Source organism: Pinus tabuliformis, chromosome 1_1 (genome assembly GCF_031772625.1).
Source record: "Pinus tabuliformis cultivar Carrire ecotype Pingquan chromosome 1_1, CPIR1, whole genome shotgun sequence".
Taxonomy (NCBI): domain Eukaryota; kingdom Viridiplantae; phylum Streptophyta; class Pinopsida; order Pinales; family Pinaceae; genus Pinus; species Pinus tabuliformis.
In genome coordinates this window covers 746,003,957-746,029,351 of record NC_142297.1, presented here as the reverse complement: position 1 = coordinate 746,029,351, position 25,395 = coordinate 746,003,957, and positions in this window count along the sequence as shown.

Here is a 25,395-nt window from a genome sequence, read left to right as displayed (position 1 = left end):
CTTGTTGAGAGGGAGTGTTGAAAAGTATGCAACAAGAAATGCTTGTTGAGAATGCAACAAGGTGATGGAGCTTAGTGGAAAGGATTCGCCTTCACTAAGTGGGCCCACAGGCAAATTATGGCGCAAAGTCTATTTTTGGATTACAGTAGGAGTGATCACAGCGGGAGTGATCACAGCGGGAGTGATCACAGTAGGAGTGATCACAGCAGGAGTGATCAGAGTCTATTTTTAGACTGCTAGTCAAAAATAGAAAAGTCAAATATTATTGTCTCATAATAATATTTAGACTATAAACTTTATCTTATTCTCTTGGAGCACTTCAGCTTGAGCTACAGATGTAGCACATGCAGCTGTCAGAAGGAAATACCCTTTCTTTGTGAGTCAGTTGAGCTATTGCATGCAGGACATCAGTTAGAACTCATGTGGTTGAGTTATGTGGAGTTGGATGAACAGTTAATGGAGTTGTGTTCAGTTTGACTTAGTTGAACTAGTTGTATTTAGTCTAACTGATCAATAGAATAAGTGATGAGTTGTGTGAATTAGTTATTAATTAATTCACTAATTATTAACTCATAATGAAACTGAAGAATACATCAGTTAACTTAGTGCATGTACAGTTTAGTGGAGACAGGTGTTAGAGGTTGAGATTGCTATCAGTTGTGCATGAGATTGTGCACATGAATGGGATTGAGTTATGCCAATGATCTTTGCATAGTGTGGGCCAATACCAAGTGAAATATAGCTTGTGCTCACGTGATTTACGGTGTGGGTGATTTTCACAAGGTAAATAGGAGTTTGGATCAGCCATTCTCATTCATTCTCAGCAGGTATTGTGTAGTGGAGGCAGGCAAGCAGCGGAGGAGATTTGGAGATCATATCTGAGCTGTATTGTGTGTAACAGGTGGAGATAGTACTAATTACTTGTGAGGAGTATTGTACTATGTTTGTTACATGTTCTCAATCAATATAATATACAGATAGTTGGGGTTTTTAGTGAGATGCTTTCCCCAGGAAAATACTGTGTCGATATGTGTGATTGACGCTTCTATGTGCACATGTTATTGTTTCTACTTCTGCAAATTGATGATCAACGTAGAGGAGGTTATGTATTATGCATGTATTCCACAATAGTGTATAATCGGGATAATCTATGTTGAATATGTGTTTATTATTCAAATTTCCTACACATTGAAGAATAAATGGGTTTACAGGCTGAAGGAAGAAGATGGAGGAAAACAGAGGTACAAAGCTAGACTTATGGTGAAGGGGTTTGCACAGAAGAAAGGTATTGATTTTGATGAAATATTTTCTCCTATTGTTAAAATTACTTCAATTAGAACTATTTTAAGTCTAGTAGCAGTTGAAGATTTGCATCTTGAGCAGTTAGATGTAAATACAGCCTTTCTCCATGGGGATTTGGAGTAAGAGATATATATGCAGCAACCACAAGGATATGAAGTGAAAGGCAAGGAGAAACTAGTGTGCATGTTGAAGAAGAGCTTGTATGGTTTAAAACAGGCTCCAAGGTAGTGGTATCTAAAATTTGACAAGTTTATGTCTGAACAAGGTTATACTAGATGTCACTCTGGTCATTGTGTTTATCTGAAAAAACAAAATTGTGGCAGCTATATTATATTGTTATTGTATGTAGATGACATGCTTGTTGTAGGGTCTAACATGCAGGAAATAAATGTGCTCAAAAGAAAATTGGAAAATTCATTTGCAATGAAGGATTTGGGAGCTGCAAAACAAATCCTTGGTATGAGAATCACTAGAGACAAGAAAAATCGCAAATTAACATTGTCTCAGAATGAGTACATACAAAAGGTGTTGAAGAGATTTAATATGCACAATGCAAAACCAGTTAGTACACCTTTTGCTATCCATTTAAAACTTAGTAATGAAATGTGCCCAAAGACCAAAGAAGACATGGATTATATGTCTAAAGTTCCATATGCATCAGTAGTTGGAAGCTTAATGTATGCAATGGTCTACACAAGGCTTGATATTGCACATGCAGTGGGAGTTGTAAACAGGTACATGAACAATCCAGGAAAGGAACAATGGATGACAGTGAAATGGATTCTCAGATATTTGAAAGGTACCACAAATCAAGCATTATGCTTTGGTGGTTCAATCATTTCTCTACAGGGATATGTTGATGCAGATATGGCAGGTGACAGAGAAAAGAAGAGGAGCACTATAGGATATGTATTTACTATTGGTGGAACAACTGTCAGTTAGGTTTCAAAAACCCAAAATGTTGTTGCACTTTCAACAACAGAAGTAGAGTATGTTGCTGCTGCAAAGGCTAGTAAAGAAATGATTTGGTTACAAAGGTTTATGGGTGAATTGGGTAAGGAGCATGATATGGGCACGTTATACCGTGATAGACAAAGTGCCATTCATCTTGCAAAGAACTTAGCATTTCATTCCAGGACTAAACACATACAGCTCAAGTACCATTTCATATCATCAGTGTTAGAAGATGGAGAGTTGAAGCTGGAAAAGATACACACTAGCCAGAATCCTGCAAATATGCTAACAAAAGTTGTAACCAGGAGAAACTGAGGATATGCTCAGTTTCAATTGGTCTTCAAGGATGACGATGAGGATGAGAAACAACCAGGTCCAAAGAGGAGTCATTGTTCAGCAAATGAAGCAGCGATGGAGTTGCTACAATCATTCTCCAAGAGGGAGATTGTTGGATGTGGAGCATGATTGTTCAGAGGTCTTTGCTTCAGCCAAATGTATACCCCAGGAAGTTTGTACACTCGTCCATGCGAGGGTGTGTGGGGGGGACTTTTCCCCCCCGTGGGGGTTCGGGGGGGACTGATCCCCCCGGGCTAGGGGGTCCGGGGGCCAGTGATCCCCCGACGAGGGTTCAGGGGCAGTGCCCCTGAAGCTAAAAACAGATGTAAAATTGCCTTGTAAAAGTATAGTAATTTCTAGTCAATCTGGGCCGTTCATTATGTGGATGATCTGACAGTAGACCTTATGTTTAGTTTAGGTTTTTTTTCCCTAGAAGGCAACCCCTCTCTTCATATGAGGGCATTGTATTGAGGCTATGTAATAGGTGTGTATTCTTTGAGAGAGTAGTAGAGAGGTGAGACTGTGAGAGAAAATAGAGGATATTACAGCAGATCTGATGTAGGTTGTGTCTCTTCATTTTGCTGGATAATAGAAAGGAAGGACTAGCTGTTCGGGGTGGACGTAGCCCAAACTAGGTGAACCACGTATATCTGTGTCTCTCTTGTTTTATGCGTTCTATGTGTTTATATTTCTACAATATTTATGTGTTCCATTGCTCCATAATATATAATTTTCTAACAAAAATGAACCCAAAAAGTAACAACTTTGTTTGAGTGCAATGAAAAATTGATAGTCTCTTTTTAAAATGGAAGCAAAGGTCCATATCAAGGCATATCAAGGTAATATTAATTCTTTAAAAATAAATCACTAGTCACAATAATTACAACTTTACTTTAGTGTTCATCATATAGAGGATGAACAAAACATTTCATTTCCTTAGCTAAAATTAGAGGGTGATGCCCTGGCGTAGTGGGAAAGCCACATAGAGACCCTAAGACTAAAGGGATATCCTCAAGTGAGTTGGGGGTTTTTCAAAACTCTTATAAAGTCCTAGTTTTACCCTATTGGGTATATGGAAGACCAATGGATCTAGTAGCATTGCTTTAGGAAGAAGCATGGGGAAAGTGTATAGGGGTACATCAACAATGTTAGAAAGATGGCCATAATGCTAGGAATCTTCCAAAATAACCCATATGTACTCCTCAAGTCATTGGGGAACTATATAGCCATCTATAGAAGAAGGTGATGTTATCCAAACATTCATCAATGGACAAGGCTTGCATATGGGCATAGTACATAGAAAACATAGGCCAGAAGAAAGGGTAATCAACTGGGTCATAGTAGAGGAAGCACTAAGAACCTTTCAAGGAGGGGAAGAAGAAATGGAAAGTGGGAAATTTCAAAAAGACGATATCTAAAGCACGTTAGTGCAAATATCCCAACATCCATTTCAAACACTAACATTCATGGTCATACAAAGGAGAAGTGTTTGAATTTTCTTCCACAACTCAATTTGACAAACTAAAAGAAAGATGGTGAGAAGAAAAGTCCCATTACTGAAAAATGGAGTAATCATATGGAAAGGGAGTGAACCTAATATGGATGAGAAGATTGTATGTACATATGTGTTAAAGGGGATGAATCTAAGTAGTCTTAATCAACAACAAGAAGAAAAAAATATGACCAATCTCTTCCATATAAAGATACAGGTAAAGAAGGCCAAAATTGGTCATCTATTTGACTCAAGGTTAGAGGAAAATCTCATAGCAACATATCTAGTCAAGAAACTATGACTCGAGACTCATGACCATTTTATCCCATATCCATTATAATGTATCAACAAGGAGGAAGAGATAAAGGTAACCAAATAGTGAAATCTTTTTTGTTAGTCTTGACTTTGTTGATGAAGTAGAATTGGATTTAATTCCACTAGATGTACAAGATTTTTCATTTGGGAGTCCCTATATCTACTTGCAGTATGCGATCCTCATGCATAGAGATAACTAGTATTGCCTTATCAAGGATGGGAAATCCTTCATTATGAATGTGCACAAGGGAAAGTTGAGGATATCTTTGGTAAGCACAAATAAAGACAAAAAAATGGTCAGTTATAGTAAGAAAATTGCTTTGTAGTTTTTATGAGAAAATCAGTCTGGACAAGAGCCAATGAGAGTTAAGTCATCCCTAGACAGGTGTACTAAGGAATAGAAATAGAAACTAAAAAAAATTCTACAGTTGTAGATGGGTGTATTCTAGGAGCATAAGGGGCTACGACCCAAGAGGGGAGTGGAGCACATCAATCGACTACTATAGAATTATTCGCTCTAAACATTGGAATATACAAGTAGTCCATTATAGATGAAAATGATGTGAAGAAGCAATTGCAACTATTAGAACAATGTTTTCTTTTAAGTCAAGGGAAGAGGAGAACTAAGGGATCATAGGAGAGGAAATTCTATAGCTGAGGTATATTTCCATGTATATTTTTCCTATGATATGAATGAAAACTATTTTCCTTCTCCATTTCTTATCTATGCATGTGGGAAACATGATTAATTTACTGCATTAAGTTTATGTTGCATGCTAATTTACTCTTTGTAGTGGCAATACCCATCCTTCTTTGTGTGTTCTTATCTACAAGGACTTTGATTGAGGAGCTAGAGTGGGATCTACAAATAGGAGTATATTTTTCAGTCATAGCATGGGTTTGTAAACTATGTTAGCTTGTCAGTTGGATTTGAGGTATTCCCATAAATCCATTTGTCTAATCATTTATATGATTTGCTATGACATCACAATTATGATATTAGCTTGGTTATTCCACCCATAACCTGACATATCTTAAGGCGAGATATGTGGAGCAATAGCTCCTTGGCCTATATGTGATTTTAGGGATAACATTGTGATGTATAGATATTATACATGGCTACAAACAACCTCAACACTTAAGTAGTTTTATGTGCCACATGTATAAAACTCAACAACCACAACATTCAAGCATTGATAATAATTAGGGAAGGAATAAGAAGCTTATATAGATAAATGTAAGAGCTAAATCATAATAAGCATTAATATCAAAGCTCAAGTGGGTTAAACGGTGGATTCCTTCAAATTGGTGGTATTCACATCATCATAAGGCAAATAGACTTTTGATTAAGAACTAACCAATGGAATTAGAATTTTAGATGCCATTGATATGAAATATCAAGTGAGATGGATGGTGGATTCCTTTCAATTGTTAATTTCATTATAAGGTAAATAGTTTTTTATTAATAACTGACATAAACACAATTTCAAATTCATCATTACAACCACTAAGAAAATTTATTATCTTATTCATTAGTACACAAAGGTCATAAAGATATTGATAATATAGTAAATATGATGTCTATCTTTTGGAAGACCAATTTCTAATTTTTTATTTGGATCAATTTAAATACAATGCAAGCTATAGATTCATTATGACTTTGACAAGTCACATAGATAATATTTTTGTATCCTTACTTATGTGATACCCTCTCTAAATCCCATTACAAAAATATATTATAAGATATAAGTAATGGAAAGACAAAGCATTCTTTCCCTTTTTCATTTCTTACTCTGCATATTTCTCTCTCACTTTATTTTCTCTTATTCATTTAATTTTTATCCTTTCAATTTTTTATTTAATTTTATTTCAACTAATTGTATTATCTCTCTTTTCTTTAGCATCTTTATTTGTAAAATTGCTAAGCCATTGTATTTTATATTTGTCTTTTCTTTTCATTTATTTAACATGATTTCTAATTATTATATTATCTTTCTTTTCATTCTACTCTCAGTAATTATCAATATGCCAAGTTATTCATTTCTGTGAGATGCACATGAAATGTTAATGGACAATAAAAATGAATGTATATGAGATGTTGATGAGCAATAAAAACACCTCAACCATCTCCGGAGGAGAAAAGGAAAAAAGGCTTAATGTAAGTTTACATTACGTCTTAGTGAACAATAAAATAACTTCAATGACCTATCAAGGAGAAAGCCTCTTAAAAATCAACAAGACACTTTCATAATATGTCAAATAGCATGTCTCAAAGAAGTTTAAATCCAAAGAGAACGATATGTGGGATATTCGAAATTATTTTTTATTTTTATTTATTTTTTATTTTTATTTATTTATTTATTTATTTTTTATTTATTTTTTCTGAAAACTTAATGCATACCATTCTTTTTAGTAAGAAAAAAACCTCTATTATATACATAAATGCAGTACATATACATGATCTAATATATCCCACTTTGGATCAAACTGTTTACATAATGATTCGTAATCCAGACCATATGCAAGTCATCAACTCTGTACATTCAAATATATTAAGCCAAAATACACCCGGCACTAGATATGAACCATCTAAAATGTTACCAACCATATATGAGTATTAAACAAGAGTCTTTCGTTGCCATATCAACAGAATATAAGCAAAGTACTAAGTAAAAAAAACATAGCATGCAATAACATGAAACTTGCAGCAAATCGTCGTTCTAGTTCTCACAAGAAAACAAAAGAACAGTTACTTATATGTGAATCCCTTGTTGTAGTTGTCATTTATCCAGGTAAAAGAATAATTCCAACATCCACTTTGTGCACACCCCTCACTATTTCGATATGCATCCCATCCAGCACATCTTGTAACCCCATCATGGACATGAGCTCTTCATTTTGATTATATTCTCGTCCAATATGTTGTAGCGATGAGTCCTTTAAAGTGTTCCTAGGAGCTCAATGTCGCAAAGCCATCCATGTAGCATAGGTTGTTTATCTTTGATATTTCCCTGAATGTGCTCAATGGTGGTACTAGAGTCTCCATATATATGAACACTGGGAATGTTTAAAAATGTAGTGAACCATATTAGACACCATAAGGCCATCATGTATGCCTTCATATTCACTCCTCTACCCGCCCCCCAATGTACCTAGTATTCTTGTTCCTTTGAAATTAGGATCCAAAATCCACATTCAAATATACCCCTTTGCTCCGCCCTGTAAAAAAAACCAGATGGGTATGCAATATTTGGTCTAGACCCCTTATCAACTGTTTTTTAGGATTGATGTCCTATAAACTACTAACCATATACCACCTCTTAATTATGTCCAGCATCAGTTCTTCATTTCCCAAGACATCCTCAAATATAATTTTATTACGTTTGTTCCATATTTCCCAAAAAATAGCAAGGGGTACCATATGCCATGATGGTTTTTGTTTTCTCCACCAACACAAACAAGCATCTATATTATCAAATTGTATGAAAGGAAATCCCACATAATTAGCAGTGCTTTTCCATATATGAATTGTTACTAGACTTGTTAAAAAAGATGTACATTATCTTCCCCTGCATGCCTACATAATACACAATATGCTGGCCCCTCATTGGATTGTGCCTCTTGATAGCATAGTGTTTTGTATGCGTCCGCCACCACCATACCTCTAGCCTTCATCTTGCCATTCCATGTAATCTGATCTCCGCCAGTGTCCCAACATATAATTGACAGTTTCATAACCTTCTCGATTTTGTCCCATTGTTGTACCATTCGATCCGTTAGTCCTAATTCTCTTGAATTTTTCCATATTGTTATATGTCCATTCCATTCTTGGATCACTTGATTCCAAAAACAAATACCCCTTTGATTTAATTTCTATTTAAGATCCTCAGATATAAAACCATGCCTTTCGGTGCCCATGATATGATCTAGTCCCATAATGACTTGATGTCCCGTGCCCAGTTTCCAACACAAGTTCTACAAGAAAATATTTTTAATTTTGCACAAGCCATGCCATATTGTCCAGCCCAAGGAAACTACAATAGCCCCACTGCACATCTAAATAGTAAAGTTTTTGTCCTTCAGGTACTTTTTTCTGATAATGTTGCACCATATGCCCTCCCAAAAAATGGCCCTCCACAACGTCTTTATTACTAACACCCATCCAAAGCGTCTCAGGTTCAAAATACCCCATCCAATGATATGTTTTGGCATAGAGATTTGTTCCAATCTAGCCAGATGATATTTGAATGTTTGAGACACACCCACGCATATAAATTGTGCCATTAATCGATTCAAATGCTATATAATGGCTTGGGGGAGATGGTATAAATGAGCCCAATAAACTCCCAATTATGTGATGACAGATTGGGTGAGGGTTATATGCCCTCCAAAAGAGAGACATCTGAATTTCCATTGAGTAATATTCTTATAAAATTTATTGCCCAGCCACATCTAGTCCTGATTTCAATATCGACAGGGTTTGATATGAAATCCTAAATATTTTGTGCCACCTTCTAGGAAATCTACTCCAATCCCGAAGAGATTCTAAACGTATGCAATCTTGTCCACGTTGCAAGAGCCATATAATATGGAAGAATTGAGGAAATTCATAATAAGGCCCGACACATTCTCAAATATTTTGAAGATATGGCATAATACAAACCAGTTAGTGCACTTAAGCATCCCCATTATCAATACATCATCCAAAAAGAAGCTATGAGAAATTTTATGTTTTGTCCCAGGGCCAGTGCCCCAAAATTTCCCGTCACTATTACTTTTTTAATTTGTAGGTTGAGGCTGTCCATCATTAATATAAATAGTAGGGGCAAAAAAGAGCACCCTTGCCTGAGCCCCACTCCCAGTTCCAAAAAGGGGGTTGGATATCCATTGATCACAACAGCATATCGAACGTTCATGACACATGCCATAATCCATTCTGCTCCTCTGGTTTGTATACCAATTTTATCAAGTATCATCCTCAAATATCCTCGATCAAGAAAAACATATACCTTATGTAGATCCACTTTCATAACAACAACATTCAATTTTTTTCCATGTATCATATGAATGCTCTCCTGAGCAATCGCCACAACTTCATGTATCAAACAGTCTTGTAAGAAACCATATTGCTTCGGAGATATAAACTTTGATAATGTGTTCTTAATCCTGCTTGCTATCATTTTGGAAATAATCTTATAAATAAGATTACATAAAGATATGGGCCTATAATCTGAGAAAGAAACATATGTGTCATTCTTTAGAATAAGTGAAATGTATTTTGAATTTTTGTGAGGATGTATATATCCTCTGTCTCTTGATTCCTCCATCATGTCCATCAGATCTCCCTTGAATAGGTCAGATAAAAGAGTGAAGAGTTCCACCGTCTAGCCATTCGGGCCTGGACTCCTATCACACTTCATAGACTTGAGAACCCCCAAAATGCCATCCCCCATAACCACCTTGCATAAGTTATTATTATCATCCTCATCTAACATGAGTGGATACTCCTCCACCCCCAACATTTGATCTTTTACAGAATCAAGATCCCTGTGCCTGTGAGCCCTCTCAAAGTGATGAAACGCCTCACTGCAAATCTTGTGCTATGTCAGGTGTTTGTTACCCTCAACATCTTAAATATCCCAAATTGTGTTAACTTCCCTTCGATGGTTTGCATATCTGTGAATTTTTTGTGTGTTTTTGTCTCCTTCTTGAATCCATATTGCCTTACTCTTTAGGCACCAAGTCACCTCCCTGTTTAGCAGGATTTGTTTTCTCTTATGCTCAAGTGAACGAATTTCTTCCCGAACCTCCACTAAGATTTGATGCTTTAACAGAAGTGGTTGGAGAGAAGACAAAGCTATTGTTATCTCATTTGGTTCTATTTTTGTTGGACAATCCACTTTCACTCCCATATTTTAACCACTTTCTTAAGGGCCTGTAGATTTTCTACCATACACATCATGGGAGAAGGTGAAGAAGATATAGCCTTTCCCCAAGTGTCCCGCACAATCTTACCAAAATCGAGGTCCACCAACCACACCCGATTGAATTTAAATGGCATCCCAACTCTAATATCCCCGCGTCGCCAACCGAGAATAGTGAGCCAATGGTTAGATATGTAATTATCCACAATGTCCGATTGGAAAACTCCAATTCTCTCAACAACATGTTCTTGAATCATAAATTGATCTAATATTTTAGCAACATAATCATTACCTATTCTCGCATTGTCCCAGGTTGGCACAATCTTGCATGGTCAGATGTCAATGAAGTTGTAGTTAATGATGATATCTTTTATCTGGGAACTAACATGATCTATCCTTCTGTTCCCACTCCACACCTCATCTAAATCAGTACTACAGTTCATATCCCTTGCCATGATCAGAGTGGAAATTTCCAACATTTGTGATGCCACTAACTTTCGCCAAAAAGAGTCCCTATCCCTATATGGGGCATAAATGTTCAGAATGTCGATATGCCCCGGAAAACCTCTAATATATCTAGCTAATAGTATATCGGAAAAACATGAGAAAGCCTTCATCCTTACCCATCGAGGATCCCATAAAGGAACCAAGCCCCCTGAAAGGCCATCAACATCAGTAGCCACCATATATCAGTCAAGGAGCATCTTCCCAAAATACCTGATCAGCTGGTGTGTCGGATGCATTGTCTCTTGCAGTAGAATGATGAAAGGGTGAGTTGTGAAGAATAGTTCCTTTAGGGCTAAATATTTGTGGGATGGCCCAGTCCTCGAATGTTCATGGAAGGAATGTAATTCATGAAGGTCTAACAATGGGCATATTCGCTCTAAGGGCCTGAGGAGAGGAGGACGAAGCAATGGGGACATCTGTCAAGGAATGAGGATCAAAAGAATAAAAAGGGATATTCTATGGGCACCCCCTAAATGTCAACTATCCCGGTTCTCTTTCCATGGGAGAATAATATTTATGGCCGATAAGGGGCTAATGATAGGGGACATGGAGCTAGGTGGATTGTGGATTGTAGGCATATATAAGTCCAATGTATTTCTTTGTAAGAGAAATTCCAGGTCACTATTTACCGAGTTAGTAGGTGAGATAGCGGGTGAAATGGGTGAAATAGGTTGGTCTATTGATGGTGGAACTGGAAGAGTGGTGGGGTGTGTGATAGGAGTAGGATATATGAAAAATGAGACATGGAAGGGACATCAAGAGGAGACATATGAGCTATCATAAAATGAGTAGGGGTCGGTTCGGGGCATGGTAGAAGATGGATCCTGTCCGACAGAGATGGGAAAGTCTCCTCATCATCTAAGGTGCCAGAATCCTCGGTTGTCCATGAGTAGGATTGAAGCAAACTAGGTATGGACTCAGCATAGATCAATGGATGTGAATCAGCAGTAGGAAAAGTAGGGTTGTAATGAGGATTACCTATAGGGCTCATAGCCATATCTGAATAATGTGTCCTTCCATGGCTAGTCGTCTGGATATTAGGTAGTCCGCCAGCTTTCCCTTTAACATCACATATCTGTCGTCTATGAAACATGCGACATCCTCCCATCCTTTGTGAACATTACGCCATTAGGTGATAAGTATGATGATAGATAAGGCATCGAAAAGGAATGCCCCAAAAATCCAGAAGGTGCTACGATTGTGTGTCGTCCCATTTAAGTTCAAGGTGATCCAGGAAGCTACCATTGTAGTCCTTCTCGATCAAAATCCATGCTATTCTCTTATACCTGGCCCCCAAACACTGTGGGTCGACATATGTTATGCTCCTGACCTGCGAGAAGATACCAGAATACCAAATATGTGAAGAAATATACCCAAAACACAGAACAATAAGAAATAACATCATATATTTTATTATTCAGAAAGGAAAGCAATGTTCACTTGCCTCTTCGAGGGGGCAACCTCCAATAGATCTGGGCTCAATTAAAAAATAAGACACGACACTCCTCAAGGGGAGTCTCTATCCTTTATATAGGATTCTTACATGCAATACCATGGGTCAATACCATGGTTCTTATTAATACCATCTATCTAATACCATGGCCCATTTGCAACTAACTATGGTCCCTTCTTTAAATTCAGGTCAACCACTTACAATTATTAATATGGGCTTTATTGACTCTTTAACTAACTATACTATGACTCGACCCTATTACATAAATAAGGGGGTTAGGGTTGGACGCTAACATGCTCTCCCCCATAAAAATAGCCTTGTCCTCAAGGCTGAAGCTGTGGAAACTACTGAAAAATAGTGGTTGGTTCCCAAGTCGCTTCTTCTCGAGAGGTGTCTGTCCACTTGACGAGGACTTCCTTGATCATGCGGCCACACAGGTGCTGTTCTTGTGTGTCAAGAACCTGTTCGGGTTGAAGCCAAATTGAACCTTCTTCATCCAATTCCGATAGACTGGTTTGAATTCTACAATGGTTCCCAACCACTTTCTTGAGGCATGAGAAATGGAAGACGAGATGGATTTTTGCAGTGGGTGGCAAGGCTAGCTTGTAGGCTACTTCTCTGATGTGTTGAAGTATTTGATATGGTTCGTATAGTTTTGGTGATAACTTCTAACAACCCTTTTCTTTAAGTGATGTTTGCTTATATGGTTGCTGCCTCAAGAATACCTAATCCCCTTATTGAAATTGGTGCTCTAAATGATGTTGGTCTTCCTATTGTTTCATGCGATTTTGAGCTTGATGAAGATTCTTTTTGAGGTGGGCTAGCATGGTTGCACGATTTTGTAGGAGTTAATCCACTGTTTGTACCTTTGAGCATCCCTAGATATAAGAAGTACGTGAAGGAGGGAGTTGACCATAAACTGCTTTATATGGAGTCATCTTGGTGGTGGCATGATAGTTAGTATTATACCACCATTTGGGTAGAGACAACCATTGTACCCATAGATGTTGCTTTTCTAAAGTGAAACACCTGAGGTAGGTCTCCAGACATTTGTTGACTGCTTTAGTTTGACCATCAGTTTGGATTTATTCTCTTAGTTCACCAAGTAGCGAAGAGTAGGGGTCTATCAATGAGATACCTGAAGTATGGGTCTATCAAGAATGAAAGAGGTTCTCCTCCCCTCAAATCTATTGGTTGGTTTATTGGGGATCCCCCACGCCCATTTCTGGGTATTCAATTTTACCCTATAATTTGGCCTCTTCCGTGCTTGGCTTGCTTAAGGGCCTTGGGATGATAGGAAGTACTGAGTTGTAGTTGGGTACCTTGTAACCTGAAGAGTTCCTACCAAAAGTTACTGGTGAAGGTCGGGTCACGATCAGACACAATGGAAGTGGGCATGCCATGCAATTTAAAGATCTGGTCCATGAAATACTGAGCTACCAAAGTGGGTGTAAAAGGGTGGGGTAGGGCACAAAAATGAGCATACTTAGAAAGTCTATCCACAACCACCATGACGATTGACTTGTTGCCTAACTTCGGAAGACTAGTAATGAAATCCATAGAAACCTCCGTGCGGATTGAGGCGGGGATGGGCAATGGCTGTAAGGTGCCTAGAGATTTTACTCTTTCTCCTTTGTGGCGCTGACGCACATCACACTCAACTATAAAAGTAAGAATGTCCTTTTTCATGCTTGTCCAAAAGAATGAACTTCGAGTGCGAGCATAAGTCTTCTGAAAGCCTGAATGGCCTACAGTGGGAGATGAGTGCAACTCTAAAAAAATGTGACTTTTGAGGGTGAATGTTGGTGATATCACTACTTTATCCTTGTAGTGAAGAATCTCATCCTGCCAAGAGTTGCTTGCTCTGGAATTTGGATCTGCCTGCAATTTATTAATGATTTGGGAGAGCGAGGGATGTGAAAACCATTCTTGGCAAGCCTCTTCAATCCACTCTAGAATGGGAAGAGAGATTGCTAGCAGGGTGCTTTCCTCCTCAAATTAGCGTGATAAAGCATCCGCTACGATATTTTCACGCCCTTTCTTGTAAATTATTTCATAATCATATCCCAACATTTTGGCTAGCCATATTTTGTTGTGGCGAGGATAGGCATTGCTCCAAAAAATATTTAAGGCTTTGATGGTTTGTTCGTATTTGGAAATTCCACCCCAATAAGTATGGTCGCCAGGTATCCACTGCATGTAAGATGGCCATCATCTCCTTCTCATAGGTTGATTGTCCTAGGTTTGTCCCATGTATTTCTTGGCTAGTGAAGACCAAGGGTCGACCTTATTGCATTAAGACAACCCCAATACCTGTACCTGAAGCATCACATTCAATCACAAAATATTTGGTGAAGTCGAGTAGTGCCAATACGAGAGTGGAAGACATGGCATGCTTGAGAGCTATAAATGCCTGTTGCGCTTCATCATTCTAGAGGAATGAATTTTCCTTGAGAAGGTGAGTGAGGGATCTAGCAATGCGACCATAATTACGGAAAAATTTGTGATAGTAGCCAGTAAGACCCAAAAATCCTCCCAAACTCTTCAAGGTCTTTGGTTGAGGCCAATCCTGCATTGCCTGGATCATTTTGGGATCCACCTTGACACCTTCACGCCCCACAATGTGGCCCAAATACTTAACTTCTTCCATGCCAAAAGAGCACTTGGACTATTTGACAAATAATTTATGCTTCTGGAGCAGTTGCAAGAGCAGATCTACATGTTGAAGATGTTTTTCCTATGTGAGGCTGTAGATGAGGATGTCATCAAAGAAAACAAGGACAAATTTTCTAAGATATGATTTGAGCAGGTGATTCATGAGGCTCTGAAAAGTGGATGGGGCATTACAGAGACCAAATGGCATGACAAGGAATTCATAATGGCCTTCGTGAGTTCAGAAATCAGTCTTTGGAATGTTTACTTCTTTCATGCGAATTTGGTGAAAGCTCAAGCGAAGGTCAAGCTTAGTAAAGAATTCAGCCCCATTTAGTTCATCTAGCAAATCATCAACAACTGGGATCGGAAATTTATCTTTGACCATCAACTTGTTGACGACCCTGAAGTCTAGACACATATGCCATTCCCCATCTTTCTTGAGCACCATGACCACATGCTATGAATAAGGACAAATGCTAAGACGAATGACACCGGCTTCCAGGAGTTCCTTGATGATTTTTTCAATTTCATTCTTTTGGATGAAAGGATGTCTATATGGATTCACATTTGGTGGTTGTGCCCTTGGGACCAAAGTAATGCTATGATCATGTTCCCCTCTCGAGGGTGGAAGCTTATGAGGCATGTCAAAGATATGCAAATGGTTGTTTAAGACCTATTGCATCTCAGGATGAATATGAAGAGAAGTGGGTTTGAAGGCCTGGATGGCATTAAATTGGGCTATAACTCCATGGTGGCCCTCTTTTAACAATTTTTCCATCCTATGTGAGCTGATGATAGAAGGAGCACCTTCCTGGAGTCCACGGAGGGTATGCGTGTGGTCATTCTGCTTAAAGCTCATATATAACTCCTAGAAATCCATGGTGATTGGGTCAAGTGTGCAGAGCCATTCAGCACCCAAGACAATGTCACACCCACCCATGTTGATGGTAAACATGTGGGTCTTTAGGTGATAAGCCCCCATTTGAAGTTTGATATTTTCGCAATGGCCTTCACATTTCATTGTCCCCTCATCAGCAATCTGGACCTAGAAATTAGAGACCGCTCTAACAAAACAATGCACTACTTCGATAACTCTTTGATGGATAAAGTTATGCGTACTGCCACCATCAATTAAGACTACTAGAAGGTGATGCTTAATAAAACCTTTGATTTTGAGAGTTTGGGGAGAATAAATTTCTGCCAAAGCATGAAGCAAGATAACTGGTTCTTCAGGTGTAGCTAGAAGCTCATTGTCTGGCTGGTTATCCTTATCCTCCTCCTCTGGTCCCTCAAATGGTGGGGCTTCCTCAGATGAATTATGATGAATATCATCAATTTGAAAGAATCTAGGTTCCTTGCATTTATGTCCTGGGGAGTATTTCTCATCACAGTAGTAACACAATCCTTGCTTCTTCTTTCTGTCGTTTCCGCTGGTGACACCTTTTGAACCTTAAGTGTTTGCATAGTGCTTAGAGCGTGGGTGGGGCATCCCTTGGCTATGAAATTTGGACGAGTCGACTAGGCCGCTAATGCACGTTCTACTTCGCGAGCTGTCTTGCAAGCTGCCAGCCATGAGAATGGGTGGTGCATTCGGACGTGGGCTTGTATGGTGTCTTTGATACCACTGATAAAACATTCCAAGTAGAATTCATCTGCTATACCTCCTGTGCAGAAGGCTAATGCTTCAAAGGCTTTAATATATTCTTGCACTGTGCCTGTCTGTCGGAGCTTAGTAAGACAACTCAAAAAGTTAGATTCATGGTCAAAGCAATCAAAAAGGGCTTTTGAGAATATCTGCCAAGTCATTGGCCTTGCATAGCAGCATTGATGCCACTACCACCATTGCCATCTTTCTTGGTCAAAGTATAGGCTTCCCACACTTACATTAGTCGCAACATCTTTGATGTGATTCAATGTAAAATATTTCTCCATTTGTGCTAGCCATATGGCCTGATGAGAGCCATCAAATTTATACATGTCCAGCTTGGGTGGTCGAGGCTAGGACTGTTGGTGGTTTCCATAGAAGTGAAGAGAATGGCTAGACTCGACCTCAAGGTTTTCATTAAAATCATATGCCTCCAATTGTTCCCCCGACTTGCCCTTGGTGATTGTGTCATTTAAGGACTGGATCTGCTTCGTTAATGCCTCCAACTTTTATTCAAGGTGTCTATCTTCTCATTGGCCATAGCTTCAGCTTTGGTTTGTACCATGCACAAATCCGGTGCACTTGTCATTACTTTGAAAAAAAATTGTGACCACCCGAAATTTTGACGCTGACAAGTGAATGGTACCACCTTGCTCAACATGTTGACCTGATTCTTATGGGCTAAATCTCCTATAAGCATCCCGGGAGCATCTCAGACTTTTTTTTTTGTTACTCCGAAAGGAGTTTTTCTCCTCGCTTAGGAATACTGCAGTAGTCGATTCCCAAAAAACTTAATTCTGCCCAATGTCCTGCAAGAATCAGGTCCAGGTATAGGAGCCACAAAAATAGTCAGATCTGTCGGCGAAACCCTCAACTACAGAGTATGAGTAGGAATGTGGCAGTGATCGAACTCCTGCTGCTAGATCTGAATGGTGGATCTGATTGTTGCAACTGCTACAGAACCCAACCTGTGAGATCTGAATGGCAGATCTGATTGTTTCAGCTGTGACAGAACCCAACCTGCTAGATCTGGTCTGGCAAAGATGATGCGTAATATAGAGAGAGACAAGGGAACTATGGTCTCAAGGAGTGTCAGGTGCTACAGAACGCAATATACATGAGGGTCCAATAGTAGCAGTTGGCCCAATCTTTTAGGGCACTAACCAAGGAGGATCAACCGTACCCTTAACCGTACAACCCGACTACCCTATCGTATGCGCAAGTAATCTCCCCGAGTGTTGTTCTCAATGTACTGTAGCAGAAAGACGGCCAACGGTTTATCTATGGCGAGGTTTCAAGAGAGCCTAGGGGGCTTTCGATATACCCACAGGGTACTTGGAAGACAGTCCATGCGCGGTTCTATCTAATGCGCTACTACTCGAAGGGGTACCCACAGGGGTTACAATGGAGTCCAACAAGTGTGACCACCTCTTGTATTTCCTACATGCATGCCTCCCCAAATCCACAGGTTTATGCGCTCAACGACAGATCCCATCGTTTAAAGACGCGAAACACATCTCTGGCCAAAAAAATTTCTGCTAAAAATGGAGATCCCACCGGCCTTGGAGAGTGCTCTGATACCACTTGTTATGCTCTTGACTTGCGAGAAGATACCAGAATACCAAATATGCAAAGAAATATACCCAGAACACAAAACAATTAGAAATAACAACATGTATTTTATTATTCAGAAAGGAAAGCAATGTTCACTTGCCTCCTCGAGGGGGCAACCTCTAATAGAGCTGGGCTCAATTATAAAATAAGACATGATGCTCCTCATGGGGAGTCTCTATCCTTTATATAGGATTCATAGATGCAATACCATGGGTCAGTACCATGGTTCTTATTAATACCATCTATCTAATACCATGGCCCATTTGCAACTAACTATGGTCCCTTCTTTAAATTCGGGTCAACCACTTACAATTATTAATATGGGTTTTATTAACTCTTTAACGATCTATACTATGAATTGACCCCATTATACAAATAAGGGGGTTAGGGTTGGACCCTAACAACATATACGAACCGACCAATGACGTTTCCATTATCCATAAGAACTTGTTTAGTCCAGAATTCAATAGGTAAACCTAGTATTTTTACCCAGATAAGCTTGTTCCTAGGCGTGTCCTTCAGGGGATTGAACCCAACATACCATGCATGAAGAGCCAAGGAACTTCACCCCTTAATCCATGGAATTTGCTTAAATTTGAGTAAGTCCTCCTCACTAGGGAAGTGGAAACTATACCAACCTCCCATCAGTATCACCACCGAAGGCATATACCCCAATAGCGATTTCCACTTCAATGCAATCCAATTCCGCATCTCTCCCTCACTCAGTTCAGTGAAATGCCATTTACCCACCAACGTCCGCTTCTGTAAGTTGGTAACTTTGGCAATAAGAACGTTGTGGCCAAAACATAACATAGGAGTCGGGGTGGCTATATTAACGGAACAATGGTTTTTTTCCTCTGTCTATGACCATCCCCATGTCCATGTACATGCATGCTGAGGGATGCATGTTCACCATCTAGCCTACCCAAAGGAGTCGTCTTCGGGCACCAAGTGTGCAAGTCAACTGGCCCACCATCCCTCTCAGACCCAGTGCCATGTGGATACTTTGTCTCGAACTCCATCGTGGCACGGATGAAGGCCTCATGTGCTACTGTGTCGGATTCAAATGGGTCCATCGGTAGGATAAATTAATATGAGGACTGAATCAGCACAAGTGAGAGAGAAATAAATAGCTATAAATGAGCAGTAGATAGTTAGATTGAAAACACCAGCGAATCCAGCAGAAAATCCCAACAGGAACGTTTTGGGATTGCAGCAATTGATCAGAAGATCATGAGTTGCATAAAAACCATACCTGCATAACACCAACCGAGGTATGTCGTAGGCCCAATGCTCCTTAAAATAGTATTAAAATTAAAACAAGTAATAAAAATATAACAATATCGTCCGCAACTGCACCACGTATCTAAATAGAGGCAAGTCTGGGAAAATTCTATCAGCAGAATATAATAAGATGTAGACCCTTGTCTAATCAATTAATTGCCTCTAATCCCACCATGAGCGATTTAAATTATGCCAGATAAACTGTCAATCTGGCCATCGATAATCTAAAATCGCCTTGGATACAGTTGACCAATCCCGTGGAATATAAAACTAGTTGTTGCAGAGCCAATGTTGTTGAGAATCAAATGAAAAAAACACTACCAAAACTAGCACCTTCTATCCTGCCATATCAAACCCGACCAGGATTATCTTAGTAATATGACGACAACATGGCACCAAGTCCTTTTGAGTCATTGTAGTATTATACCTAGGGGGAATATTATGGGGTACAAAGGGAGGTACCTAAGGGAATAATGTAATAATGAGATGGGCCATAATAAATAAATAAAGTGGTTAACTTGCATCATGTAAGAGACCACAAGTAGTTAGCAATAATGTGATAAGCCCATAGTATTAGATATACGGTATTGACAGAACCATGGTAATGACCCATGGTATTGTATGTATGAATCATATATAGAGACTAGAAACTCTCGATTGAGAGATGTCAAGGATTATTGTATGGACAAGCACATGACTTGTGGAGTGTTCTCCTTTCTTAAGGAGTGATTGTATGGTGTTGTCCTACCTTAAGGGTTTTGATATCAATAAAGAAGCATTTCTATCTATTTCTATCTTGTTATTTATAGGTATATTTGCTATTCTCATATATTTCTGGGTCAGATTTATTACAATCATAATCAGCCTTCGCAACAACAACAACGACACCCCCACACAATCCACCACTTGTTACATAAGCGGAGACCAACCTCTTTGCGGGGCCTAGAAATAATGAAAGAGTTCATCCACCTCCTCCAGAGTGTGTAATAATTTTCAGTGTTGATACAGGATCCTTCCCTTTGAGATAAGTGAGGGCATGCCAGAGAGATGAGGTCAGTCCACATAGGCATCTGGCCGCCAATGACCAGGTGGAATATGTGTTTTAATGATGCAAAAAATGATATAGGTTGCAATAAGGAATATCATCAAAATTTGGGTAATCTAAAATAATACGTAGGAAAGAACGAAAGCCAGAAATGTGTGCGTATTAAAAGTCACTATAGGCGGAGAAAGTTACCCCATACCCCGATATGCCTCACTACCCCAAAACTATGGTAAAGTAACAAATAAAAAATGGGAGGTATCTAAGAACCGCACTGTGTGTAGGGCAAACCAAAACAAAAAACATGGAGACAGATATATAGTACTCCTCAAACCCAGCCAAATATCCATGTAGCATTACCAAAATAGTGCATACCGGATCTACCTACCATGGAGCAAATGCGCTACTCGGCCACCATCAAAATCCCAGAGACACCAATATCCCAGCAGATCTTTCCCTAAGCATCTTCAACCCCCTAGAGTGAGGTCGTCGGCTCTTCAATTCATTCTTGTCCTCATTTCTGCAAAATTTCACGCAGATGGAGGATTAATGCATACCATTTTATATGCTCATAACTCTACTGAACCAAACTACCATAGTAGATATAACTAATAAAGAACCGCATGACCATAGTTGATATCATTAATAAAATAATGAGGTACATGACTCTATTAAAAAACTTCCCCGCAATAAATACAACTTAAGGAAAATCAGTACAACGATAATTTGATGTGTAGGGCAAATTCTCCAGTTATAGGGTGATTTATAGTTAGTCAAATATGGTTAAAAAATCTTATAACCTTCTTAAAACTGTGAAAACGGATGAAGCAAAGTTCAAAATCCTTCACATTTAACAAGCTATCTCATTTTGAAATCCATAATAAGAGTGTGCACAAGCCCGAACACCATGCAGCCATGCTGATGGCTTTGATGCCCCACTTATTTCGTACTCGATGTTCGTCCAACTAAATAGGCAACGCGGTTTGCGCAATGCAAAAACCCAAAATTAACAAAGTGGACTTTTTTATTTACCCTTTTCGTCCATGTCCAGACTTTTCCTCAGTAGGACGAATATATACTCCTGAAATTAATACTACTCACTTCTTATTGTTATGTGAGTGTGAATTTTAGCATTATCAAAATGATTTTGAGTGTGTTTGAATTGCTTTTTAATAATAGAAATAGATTTATACCATGAAAAGTTTTAAAAAACCCTAAATCTTCAATCTTAAGAATTCTCACTGAAATAGGAAATTTTGTAAAATTCATCAGTAAATTTCCATTGTTTTTCATGGTTTTCCTAGCGAAAACGTCACCTCAGACTACTCTTAACTAAATCTCCTCCTTTGATGATGGGAATCCGTGGATAGATGGATTCGTACATTCTCAACTGTAAATTATTCGATTTGCAATTTTGAAATTTGTATGACACATGCCTAAAACCCTAGGGCACAGTTATTAGCCGTTAAGGTTGTAATAGTTGTTTCAATTTTCAACAAATCTGATTATAACAGAAATTCACTCGGAAACAAGATAATAACAGCGGATAATGAGGCATTTTAGTTAGAGATTAACCCACGCCCTTTGCGGATGTGGTCTGCCAGGACTGTGAGGAAATCTAACACGATCTTCCTCACTGCCCACATACGGCGCCTTTCAGTCTCATGCACTTAATGCTGTTCACTGTAAATATTAAACGCCCTGTAATATTGGCAGAAAGGTTATGATCGGGTACGACGCTGGAAGTCTCAAGAAGAGCGATCTGCCCGCGTGCAACACCGTACTGCACACAGACAGCCAGGTGTATCTGCTGCTCAATTTGGCAATCAAAGAACAAGAAAGATACGCTCAGGTGTGCACATGGGAGCTGGCAGACATTTCCAAGCTTCCAGTGATTCAACGATCATATTCCCGCCTGCCTTATCTTCCTTTCTGTCCCAATCGGTCCTTTTTCTCGTACTTCCATTCCTCCTAACAGTTGAGTGCATGTGCTACCCCTTAAATTTCATGTCCTCACGGCACAGATCCAGGAATCAGAGCCTCATAGCTCCTTACCCACCCACTTGGCTTTCACTTTCAGCCTTGTCATGCGGGAGAGCAAAGCCAAGAATACAGCTATTTTAGAGTGGAGTGGACAGAAAATGAATTCATGGCGGTCCATTCCATACCCTGACTAGAAATGAGCTAGACTGTGAGTCCCGTGTTTGATTTGGTTGTCAGATGTCATTCAAAATGGCTTCTGTAGTAAAGGAAAAAGGACGCTGTCCTTTTTGAATAATCGAAATGCAGACTTCTTAAAAGGAAAAAAACTGCTATAAGATTGCTTATTTATTTTTATATAAGTTAGTTATTTATAAACACACGGGAGGAAGAGTGAATATAAAATTATTTGAAAACAATATTTAGTCTATTGAAGAAAAAGTTGGTTTTGGGGTTTGGATTCATCTTTATCTATTTATTTTGGTAAATATCACTGCTAAATCCAAAATATGTAAATGACAAAAATAGATGTATTTACGAAAATCTGTCTATTTAATTAATTTAATATGGTTATATCTAACAATGTGATTAATAATGTAGAAATATAATTAACTATTAGAAATAAATAAATATAATTAGTTATAGAATAAATGAATGTAAAATATTCAATAATTATTTATAATATTATTTAGTAGAGATTGACCTATTCTTATTAAATAAAAATATAGATATGTTGATTTATACAAAATCCTAGTGGTATTAAAAATATTAATAATTTATCATAATAAATCAAAAGAAAAAAGAGGTTACAACTTATTAATAAATATAAAGGTGAAGGACTAACAATTATAAATATTTAGAAAGATAAATGGTAGAGAGAGGAAACAAAATAATAATTAATATCTAAGTGTTAAAAAGTAATATAGATAATTAAAAAGTAATATAGATAATTAAAAGAAGGATGATAAATAATAATAATAATAATAAATTATTAATTAATTAATTAATTTATTATTATTATTATGAATGATATAGAAATAAAAAGGAGAAAGGAGAAGAAAGGGAGGAAGAATCATGAGGTGAGAGCCAGCATCCACCTCTTACTCAATTTCCAACCATCATCCCTATTAAGATTTTTGGCATGCCTCTCAATTTCAATCGCTTCACTAAACTTCCTGTGGTGGAAGTGATCAACCCTAGCAATGACTTTGCATTCTCTGCTTAATAGACCTACCTGTTTCTCCTTCTCTAATATAAAGAATACCATAGGAGGGGAATAAGGTAGACCCCTTCGTGTCCTTAGGGTCAATACAGTCTTTGACATATCTAAGAGATTTTTTCTTTTCTTTTGATTTATTATGATAAATTATTAATATTTTTAATACACCTCAGTTTTGTATAAGTCAACATAGCTATATTTTTATTTAATGGGAATAGGTCAACCCCTAACAAATAATATTATAAAGAATTCTTAAATATTTTACATTCATTTATTCATAACAACTAGTTTGCAACTAATTATATTTATTTATTCCTAACATCTAGTTTTTAACTAATTATTTGTTATTTTAATATATAACTCCTTACCAATAAAAATAAAAATAAAAATTTAATAATATTTTACTTACTTTATTAACTATTTTACCAATGGCTAACTCTTGGCAATGATGCATCCATACTATTTAATCCTTCAAACCAATTGGTTTTCACCTTGTCGTGAGGATGAACCATATTAATTGGTTCGAAACGTGACCAAATCCAGATAATGTGATTAATCCGAAAATTTTTCATAATTTAATATTATTATTAATTTACAGATAATATATTTTTAATATATATATAATAATAGTAACTTAATTGTCAATTATATATATATATATATATAAAATTGATATTGTTGTTATTAAAAAATGTTTATAATTAAATCTAATTTTTTAATAAACTATTTTCGATTTCATGACATATATTTTACATTTTGTTATAAATAATTTAAAATGTATCATATATTGATAATTACAAAAAAGGATATCCTTATAATTATCAATATATATGGTTATAGAAGTTTATAGATTATTGAAATTCATATTAAAAATATAAAATTACTTAATTATTTATTAACCATATATTTTACATTTTGTTATAAATAGTTTAAAATGTATCATATATATTGATAATTACAAAAGGGATATCCTTATAATAATTATCAATATATATGGTTATATAAGTTTATAGATTATTGAAATTCATATTAAAAATATAAAATTACTTAATTATTTATTAACCAATATTATTAATTTAAAATTAGATTAAAAAAATTATATATTATAATTATAATAACAATAAAAAAGTGTGGAGAATTCTTTTTCTCTAGAACTACTTTAGATGTTGACTTTTATGAGGAACTTTATGATAAAAAAACTTGGGAAAAGCTTATGGTGAAGGCCTTCTCATTTCTACTTGTCATCATTCTCGTTATACTATTGTTTTTGGAGATTCCTTAATCCTTAGAGGGGACCTATGAAAACAAAACAACTCATGTCGCTTATGTTGAAGGCCTTTTCATTTCTAGTTGTCATCATTCTTGCTATACCATTATTCTTGGGGATTCCTTAATCCTCAGGGGACATATGAAAACAAAACAACTCATGACGCTTATGTTTAAAACCTTCTCATTTCTAGTTGGCATCATTCTCGCTATCAGGGGACATATGAAAACAAAATAGCTCGTGCCAAAGAATTATCTCTTGAAGATATCCTCTCTAGAATTAGAACTTTATCATCCTCGGTGGGGTGTCAAATTGATTGGTAAGACATACCCTTTCTAGAATTAGAGATTTATCATCCTCGATGGGGTGCCAAATTGATTGGTTAAACATCTACAAAACCAATAAC